We start from the raw sequence: 8,211 nt of genomic DNA on the forward strand, positions 1-8,211 counted from the left end.
GTGTTGCTCTTTTTCCAATGGAATATAATGACAAGACAGAAGTTTTTTTTTTTTTTTTGTCTTACCATACAGTTAGCATGCTTTCTGTGTTTGTTACATTGACTGCACTGTGACAGGAACTTAACTTTGGCAAAACAGTGATTGGGGATTGCACTAGAATTCTCTTATGGATTTGCTTCAGATGACTGGGTGGAATATACAATTTCAGTAAAGGTAAACCAGGCAATTGCTGCATTAGCTAGTCTCATTTCCTATCACAGTCTGTAACTGATCACTGTGTATTGGTCTCTCACCTGGGAGAAGTACTGAACCATATTTTTGAAAGTGTTGCCTTTTATCTGAGGTGGTGGCCAAAACTTCAGGGGGTGTGAGATGATTAACTAAAAAGGGATTTGGATATTACCTGTGTGTTTCAATATCAAGGTCATGCCTGACACCAAATAACTGAGACTTTATAAAATACCAAGGCTATTACAAGATTATTAATGTTCTTCTTCAACCACCATTTTCTAAATCTTTATACAATGTTTCCTGGGTTAAAATTAATAGAAGAATCAGAGACATATATATCTTGTAGGTTTTAGGCTTTACATTAGTCTTTTTTAAAAAATCAAATTTAACTTACCCTTTTGTTTTTATTGAGTACTGTTGATTTAAGCCTCTAGGTGAAGAAATGAACACTTCTGGGGAACTAAAACCCTCCAAATGGTTCTAAGGAATGTGTCTTAATGTCCCAACTTGTAGTCACAGAAAAGCAAGCCTCACTTTCTATACCATCTTTCTGTGAAGTAATCCTTGCATCAAACGGGTAGTGTGTTGCAAAGAAAACAGAAACTTCAGATCTCTCCACATTGTCCTATGAGCACATGGATTGCCCAGTATCTTGAGTGATTGTTTAAGTTGCTTTTACTTCCTGATCATTCTTACCACCTGTTAGGCATGCTAGTTCTGGAATCCTAACCTCTCCAATACCTTATGCCAAACTTAACCTGCCCCTCTTCTGTTCACCTGGTAAGCAAGTCTCTGCAAACCTATCTTCACCCTTTCCCCAAGCTGACAAAATTAGTTGTATGTAGGCCACTCCTCGGAAGGAAGGTTGGGCAATCCTACTTCTGTATTGATACCACCTCAGAAATCCAAGGAGGGGTCTCTATGAGTTGGGGCCGACTCAACAGCACATAACAACAACAACAACAGGCCATTAAGGGGCCATATGGATCAGATGAGGATAGGACATCAGGAGTCGGGAGATTCAGAAATGCCAGAGAAGAGACTCAGTTTTGTCATAAGAGATCCTTCCCAAGTTGTAAGCGTTAGGACAAATTGTGAGCAGGTGTTCATTAACTAATAAATGTCAAGGATATTCTTTCAAAATTTTATCTGCTCACTTGTCTGTTTTAGTGTTTGTATGCTTTAATCATCTTTTTTTTTTTCCCCCTACTTCTCTGCCCCTGGGCTTGCATTGTTTGAGAAGATAGACAGTGCCCTGTTCATTATTTATTTTCTACCCATTCATCTAAATATAGCCTAGTTCCAACCAGATGTTTGTTATTTACTGACCAAATGTGTAAGAAATAACAAATATTTAAATAATTAAAGAATGCCAGCTATTTTGGGGGTAATTTTGCTTGTGAGCCTTTTAATTAGCCAATCACTAATGTTTCTTTGCATGGAATATTGGTTGAAATATTCCAAATTTTACTGACCTCAGTTTAATATGAGACATACTTTTCTGTAACTTTGAAGAATTCCAGCTAGTCAAAAGCAAAGCACCAATTGTCAAAGAAAAGGTGTATGGTCAGAATTGATGGCTGTGACCAATGAAGATGAGTATTATCAGAAGAAACTTTTTTTGAAAAGGCCAACAGAAGAGAATTCCTTCAGTCCAAGGGTCATTGATACCAGTACTGACAGACGAAGGGGCACAGTTGCACAGAGTTTCTGGGGAAAGGTAACTAAGAGTATCGAAGATGCAAGTGTCTTCTTTGACAATCTTTCAATCCAGTTGGGGTTCAAAGTTTTAGCTTGTTGGTGTCTGATTTTTTTTTTTTTCTTTTTTGAATATAAATCATCTGCTCTATTTATGCAATGTGAATGCTTTCCAATACTAAGGAACTATTCATGGGAATTCACTATATCTAGAACCTTATGGGGAGCTCTGGTAGCATAGTGGCTAAGGCACTTGACTGCTAACCAGAAGGCTGGTGGTTCAAACCCACCAGCCACTCCTCGGAAGGAAGATGGGGCAATCTACTTCCGTAGTGATACTGCCTCAGAAACCCAAGGAGGGGTCGCTATGAGTCGGGTCCGACTCGATGGCACATCACAACAACAACAACAGAACCTTATGGATTTGAAAAATTTGATATCCCATTGGAGAGAAACTATGTGTTTTTGTTCTCCCTTCAAATGGAAGTAGACTATTTTGCTAGAATGAATTCTGTTCTATGTGTTTATCTCATTGTGTGGATGTAGCTTTCTGCTGTGCAGTATTTACAGAGGTTATCAAGGAATTGCAGTCATTACCCAAGTCAATTGTACGGATGACAGGTAACTAGGACTAAAACGACAAGCCTTCCTAGGATGGAAGATAACTCCTTTCTCTGTCTGGTCTTGTTGTTTTGGCTTTGAGCAGCTAGACCAGTGATGTTCTCTCCATGCATCAAAATCAGTGGTGAAGCATACTACAAATCATTTTTTGCTTGATGTTTACAAGTAAAGAGTAATCAAAGTTAATTATAGAGAGTCACATCTACTTGTATTCTAGCATGTGGGAACAAAGGGGATTCAAACAGCAGGCACCCTTAACCTGCAGCTGCTTTAGCTGAGTTAGGCATGGATGCAGCATCCATCATGTGAGCTGGAACTGAAAAAAGTTCTCAAATCTTGTCTTCCATTGTCTGAGGGAATCTGATTGGTAGAGGAAAGATGGTCTGTCATGGTAGACCAGGAGTTAGGCATTATGCCCATCTCATGAATCAGATGATCTTCTGTTTATTTTAATTTTGTTATCCCCAGGATTTGGCAAAGTTTCACCAAATATTCTAGCTTTGTTCTAGCTGTGCTAAAAGACAGTAAGGACAAGGTCTTGATTAGACATTTTGACTGTAACATTAGAAAAAGGAGGGGATCAACTTGATGATAGCAGTGGTGTCTTCTCAGATGTTCCTATGAGTCACAGGGGTGAAAAATGGGGTTATAAAGCTCAGCTAGTCCTGATCCCTAAGAAGACACACCTTTCCCTGACAACTAAGCATTCTGAGTCTGATTGTATTAAGAAGGCTCTCTATAAATATTCCTTATCTTAGTGCCCCAGGAGCCTTTTTAAATTCTGCTATTGGGTGTTTGGTCTCAGGGTGTCTCTAAAGATCACGGATGCATATCTAAACCCACTTAAGTTCAGAGATGTGCAGGCCACTTCTAGCTTTTGGGACTTACAGAATCATATTTTTTAAAAAATAGGCCATGGAAATAAAATAGGACTAAAAAGTCACATGCTCATCTAGCTTTCTTTTTCCCTGAATGAATACACCCATTATTAAAGTGAATCTCTTATTAAAGTGAATCTCTGTGCAGTGTTGCCATTAACATTAAACCTAGGAGACTGTGTAAATGTTAAAAACTGAGTAATTGTCAGCATCTGAGGCCTGCATTGGGCTTGCAGTTTCAGTCAGTGCCGCCTTCTGCCTCATCTGTCTTTTTTTTTTTTTTTACCATTTTTAAGCACCAGTGTAGTGCCTAAGGCATTTGACTGCTAACCAGAAGATTGGTGGTTCAAATCCATCAGCCACTTCTTGGAAGGAAGGTTGGGCAATCTACTTCCTTAGAGATACCACCCCAGAAACCCAAGAAGGGGTCACTATGGGTTGGGTCGGACTGTATACAGTGAAAGTTTGAGTTATTATGCACCAGGGGTGGCATTAGAAACACCTGGCAGAGGCACTTGGCTCTGTCTTCCCAAATGGTTAATCCAATTATTTGGTAATTTATCATGGGAGGGGGGCGGAAACAAAACTGTCTTCAACATGACTGCTTTGATTGCAAAATTTCAACCCTTCCACACAAGGAATTTGCTTTGTTTCACTCTCAAAACTGTGTTGTCTAAATTCAGTATGATTAGGCATATATTTAACCTGAAATGAAAAATGGAGAACATCATGTGGAAAATTCAGTTTTCCATACCTGACATTTTTTGATACATTCAGATCTCTGAAGCTGATACTTTTTGTGTGGCCTGTATATATGCCGATAATGATACCTTTCCCCTCACATGTCTGTCTTTGTATAATTTTCAGATACGAAAAATATATTTTTTTCTCTATTCTCCTGGAATTTCACAATTTTGACAATGGGATTTTTTTCCCCTACATAGATGCAGGGTCTTTAAAAACATGTCTGTCTTACATTGTTAGCCATGTTCACTTTTGGCAAAATCCTGATGATAAGCAGGCAGGATAGTAACTAAATATTTAACAATAATGAAAAAGCATCATTTTCAGTTCTTCTTGGCAATGCCAATATTTCTCAGAGCAAACCTACCCTAATTGCACTTTTAGCTCTGAACCCAGAGCCAAATATGATAAAAATAGAGAAGAGTGATTCTGTTTTTTTTTTTTTCTTTTTATGAAATAAGACAAATTATGCTTTGGGAGAAAACCATTTGCTATAAAGTGTAAAAATGTTTTAATATCTGATAATAAAACCATGACATGTTTATAAACACTCTATTCAGCATTTTTACAGTAGAGTCACTGCTGACAACTGAGGAAATGCAATAAATATGCACAGACACACGGAGTATGAAATATACATCTTGATTTTATAATTGTGTGTGCTTTATTTTTTACACAAATGGAATGGAAGTGTTGAATATTTACACTTAACAGGAATGTAAGCTGTGCAGTGTCTCAGTAAACTCCAGCCCAGACAAGGAGTATTTTCCCCTCCCTCCCATCCTGCACTACAGCTCATTTGAGAAACATCCTGTCAGAGAGAAGCACAAAATTGTTATATTTAAAGGATCTAACGGGTACAGCCTGGTGCACTCAGAAGTTAAGACACACTTAGAAAACACAAATTCAAAAAGGAGAGAAGAAAAGTTTGCCATCTCATTGGGAGTCAGCCTTGCCATTTGGTGGTCTGTCCTCGTGAGTTGCTAGGGAGATACTGTACTCTAGCTTTTAGATGATCTTTGTCTAAATTATCCACCTGTCTTTAGCTGCTACAAGAAACTGCACAGCTGTACAAGAAATGATTTCCTAGTACAGGGTTCAGTGAGGAAGGATATTTACAGACTGGAGTGTGTGTGTGGGTTTCCATCCACATTCATTCATACCTAATGGAGTATGTGTATACATGATATACATGCCATATATAGCATATATACACATGAATAAAATATATATCCACATATTTCTGTAGGGAGTTCCCTGTCAAATCATTTGTCACATGAGGCACTCCACATGCTTTAAGGGAATTAATTGCCCTTTTATTCCCTGCTAGGAGTGACAAATTCATATGATAAATGTAGTAACTAGCCTGAGTTCTTGGCTTAAATATTTTTGTAGGAATTTAGGCAGGACTAAGACAGGAAAAAGAGATGGTATTTCACCAGCGAGTCCATTCAATCTCACCAGAGCAGTCACCACTGAAAATCAGAGGGGGCTTCACATGAATATGGGAAAAAGAAAGCTTGTGAATGGGAGAAAATGTCTCTCTCCAAACCAGGGCAATGGCATGGCTTCAATGGGAAGGAAGGAAGTTACTGTCAGGATGATTGTTGGAGCCAGTGTCTGCCTTTATTGAAAGGAAATGTCCTCAGAGCCACAGGAAGGTGTTGGGAGTGGGCTCACTCTGGACCAGCATTCAGGCAGAGAGGCACCCAGGTGCCAGCAGGGCCCAGAGAGTGCACATCACTGCCAGGGCAGTGGTGCAAGCTGGCTTAGTGAGGGGTGCTGGAGCTGACCCCAGTCCAGACCTCACGCTCAGCTTTGCATTCTGGGCTGAGCAGGTGAAACAGCGACCCAAAGTATTTGTGTCAATAGTCCATCCGGTTCATGGACTTGCTGTCTGAATCAGCCAGAAGCCCTTATAGGACAGGAAAAAAATGGAAATGATTAGAGATTTGAGGTGAAGGGAAAGGAAGGAGAAAAAAGAATAAGAAGGGGAAAAAAATATTAAGACTAAAGGAGAGAAAATGAATAAATAGAAGTAATGAAGGGGAGGGACTAAAGAAGGACTATACAAAACCAAAACCAAACTCACTGCCATCGAGGCGAACCTGACTCATAGCGACCCCTCTTTGAGTTTCCGAGGCAGTATCACTACGGGAGTAGATTGCCCAACCTTCCTTCCGAGGAGTGGCTGGTGGGTTTGAACCGCCAGCCTTCTGGTTAGCAGTCAAGTGCCTAATGCACTATGCCGCCAGAGCTCCTAAAGAAGGACTATAGGAGAAAGCAAATCAGAAAAGAGGAAGGGTGAAAAGATTAAAGGAGAGGTACAAAAAAGATAGAATGAATATAGAAAAGTTGGGTGGAATATACAAATAGAAGGAGGAGAGGAGAGAGAGAAAAAGAATGAAAAATTAACAGTGGTGTGAGCCAGGAGGGGGAGGGCTTTTCACTGGCTCATGGTCCTGAAGGGCTGGCTGTAGAATCTAAGACAGCTCACAGAGGCACCTGAGTGTGGCTTTGTAGATGGGCTCCCTAAGCATTTCTAGCCAACCCACAAATTTTGAGGTTGAAGAAAAGGCCTGCAAAGCAATGACCAACAAATCTTGTGGAGGAGAGCAAAAGAAAAAAAAAAAAAAAGGGTCCTTGCCATTAGCTGATATATGGGATCTGAATTTGGATTTTGGTAAAGCTGAGACCCCCATGGTGCTACACATTGTACCAGAGCATGAAAAATAGCACCAGTGACACGATCTGGCACTTTTCAGAAAGGGCCCAGCATGTGAAGGTGACATTGCGCCCCCAGCAAGCCTTCAGATTGGAGAGAGCTCCCGACAAAGTTTGCAGTGTTAGCACCAGTCTGGCCCCAGGCTCCAAGTGCATTTGCACCAGATGTAATCTGGGTAACTGTCATGCCATTTCCATACAAGTTGTCAGATTTGTTGCAAAATACACCAATTCACTGGAGCCATAGAGACCTCAACATTGGGAAGCGCAAGACAACACAACAAATGAAGGTGTAAATTCTATAGGAAAAGACCCTCTCACCAATGTGCTTGGTGATTCTTCAAGCAAATATATATGTATATATATATTTATATAAATCTACATAAAAAAATCAGTGCAAATGCCAATTCTAATCTGGAAGCATCTACACTTGGAAAATAAATAATTATGTTACTACAAAACCAAAGGTTGGTGGTTCAATTTGATTGTACTCAGCCACAGCAATACTATTAAATGGAAAACACATCACACAACCCGCGAAAATATCTACTCATAATGATAGTCCTTTAAATAAATGGTTGCATGCTCAGTTGAGAAACCAAAGAAGTTATCATGGCGGCCAAAAAATAAGAGCTGGAATCAGGAATGGCATTCTGGTGGCAGAAAACTTCTGGGAGCAATTTTGTTGAAGGTAGGCCTTGACCTGGAACTGGCTAATTGCAGACATGGAAACATCATTAACATTTTGAGCACTCTAAGAAAGTTTCCAGAAATGTAACTTTCATCCAAGGAAAAATGCATTGCTATTCCTTCCTTTGACAAAGGCAGCCTGACAACTATAGGTAGGTGTATGATTTTGCTTTTTTGGGTTTGTTTTGGTGACTGCAGCAGGGCAGACAATAGTATTTAGTATAAGATGAACAATCCTTGTTTTTGGAAAAAGACCCTCAATCTGAGCTCTGATGGTCTTACTGTGAAGAAGCCCCATCACTACTGATGGCTATATCTCTTGCTCTCCCATCCCAGCCTACATGCTGGTTTGCTGCACAGTGTGGCAGAATCCCTGCCAGGTCTGGATGTACCCCAGGAATAAGGCGATGGGGCTTAGTCTGGGCATGCATAGAGCCCAGAGTTGAGTGGTTATTGAGATCACTGGAGTGACTCTCCCTAAACACCATGGGCAAAAACAATGCTGATAGCAGCTTTGAAGTGTGGAACTAACTATTCTGGTTCAGTTTAAGCTTTGGGAGTTGTTTTTTTTTTTTTTTTTTTTTTTTTTTGGTTTATACAGTCACAGTAGTCAAGACTACCTGGT

The sequence above is a fragment of the Orycteropus afer genome, unplaced genomic scaffold, assembly GCF_000298275.1.
Source record: "Orycteropus afer afer isolate SDZICR_OR568_19922 unplaced genomic scaffold, OryAfe1.0 scaffold00154, whole genome shotgun sequence".
Lineage (NCBI taxonomy): Eukaryota > Metazoa > Chordata > Mammalia > Tubulidentata > Orycteropodidae > Orycteropus > Orycteropus afer.